General features: G+C 42.5%; 1 pseudogene; it reads left to right on the top strand.

Moving 5' to 3' along the window:
- The first annotated feature begins 860 nt into the window (after positions 1-860).
- On the top strand, positions 861-1,570 carry LOC148016913 (sphingolipid delta(4)-desaturase DES1-like pseudogene; annotated as a pseudogene).
- Positions 1,571-1,925: the final 355 nt, after the last annotated feature.

Raw genomic sequence — 1,925 nt, 5'->3', positions numbered from 1 at the left:
AAGGATCTGTCTTGCCATTTAAGGTCCGCGTAAGCCTTTTGTCTATCCTTGGTGGCTTGGATGTCTTGTCTTATTGACTTGATTTGGTCATCCATGTCTTCCAGCATCTGCTTTGAGGTTTCAACCCTCAAGGTTGGATCCGAAAAGTTTAAAGGACTACGACAATCATGCCCATACAATGCTTGAAAAGGGGTCATCTAAATGCTTTGTTGGTAGGAAGCATTGTAGGAAAACTCAACCAGTGGCAAATATTGAATCCACTTTTCAGGTTCACTACAGCAGTGTGCCCTTAGCATATCCTCAATGACTTGGTTGACTCGTTTCATTTGACCATCGGTTTGGGGATGGTAAGCTGTACTGAAACAGAGTTGAGTCCCAATGGCCTCGAAAATAGCCCTCCAGAAGTGTGATGTGAAGAGAGAGTCACGATCACTAATGATTCTTTTGGGTAATCCATGTAATTTGAAAATCTCCTTGATGAATAACCTTGCGATGTCTGAGGCTTTATAGTTTGTCTTAACAGGGATAAGATGTGCAACCTTGGTGAGCATATCCACCACAACCATAATGGAGTTGTATCCTCCCTAAACTTGGGGTAGGCCAACAACAAAGTCCATACTAATGAATTCCCATTTCATTTGGGGAATCTCCAGTGGTTGCAATTTCCCTTGCATTTTGACATGCTCGGCCTTAATGTGTTGACAAGACAAACATTCCGTTGTCGTATTGCTGCACATCCGAGATGTGGAATCCATCAAAAAGTTGTGTGTGTGGCATTTGCTACTTTGTACATACTTAGTCGTTGTGTTTGCATTTTGTTCTGCGTGGGCAATATAGAGAGAATGGGCTCTAGATCTGCAATGAGTATGGTTTTCCCGAGCTTTTCAAGTTGTTTGCTTATGCTGAAGATACAAATGGTATCGACAAGGGAGTTCAAGAAGACCAGGGAATTTTCAGTAAAGTTTCTAATTTGGAAACCTCAAGGAACTTAGGAGCATCAAAGCATAATAATCTGGCCTTCTCTATATCGATATACAACCAGCTTCTTGGAATTTTTGCAAACTTGCCTGTGGGGGTGCCAATGTCTGTGACATTTCAGAAGTATCATCTGGATCATCACGGGTATCAAGGAGTGGAAGGACTAGATATGGACATACCTAGCTATTTGGAAGGAAGGCTTATTACAAGCACATTCTTGAAAGCTTGTTGGGTCTTGTTTCAGCTCTTCTTCTATGTCCTTAGGCCATTGTTTCTGAAACCCAAAAACGCAGGATTATGGGAGTTCAGCAATGTTGTGGTACAGGTTGCCCTTGATGTTGCTCTGATTAACACATGGGGTTGGAGACCATTTGTATACCTTCTGCTGTCTACCTTTGTAGGTGGTGGCTTACATCCTATTGCTGGCCATCTCATATCTGAGCACTATGTTTTCCAAGAAGGACAAGAGACATACTCCTATTATGGGCCTCTGAATTTACTAGTATGGAGTATGGTTTATCACAATGAGCACCATGATTTTTCTCGAATTTCTGGGAGCAGGCTACAAAAGGTCAGAAAATGGAGTCTTTAGCCATGCCTGGTTCACTCATTGGCAGTATCCCAATCAAGAGTCTTCATGAAGATTATGAGCTCAAAGCAGGGTTTCCATCAGTACAGACTTTAATGCCAGTTCTCAATGTTGTTAAGCAGGAGCCAGAGGAATTGTGGAACAGTGAAGGAAGGAGCAAATTAGCTGGCTATTTTGGGAAAAAGCAGAAATAGGGAAAAGGATGAAGCCGATGACATTTGGGAAAAGCGCAGCGTATCAGGAGAAGAGGGAGCCGGAGGAAAACAAAGCAACGAATGGCAAAACAGAGGAGGAGCTGATATCAAAGCAATATGCACAGAATCTGGTGGAGTGGCCTTGAGTATGTATAATACTGATG

This window comes from Lygodium microphyllum, chromosome 22 (genome assembly GCF_053477565.2).
Source record: "Lygodium microphyllum isolate KBCC chromosome 22, Lygodium_microphyllum_v1.1.10, whole genome shotgun sequence".
NCBI lineage: Eukaryota > Viridiplantae > Streptophyta > Polypodiopsida > Schizaeales > Lygodiaceae > Lygodium > Lygodium microphyllum.
The sequence above is the reverse complement of the archived record's forward strand: the minus strand, read 5'-3'. Positions and strand labels throughout refer to the sequence as shown.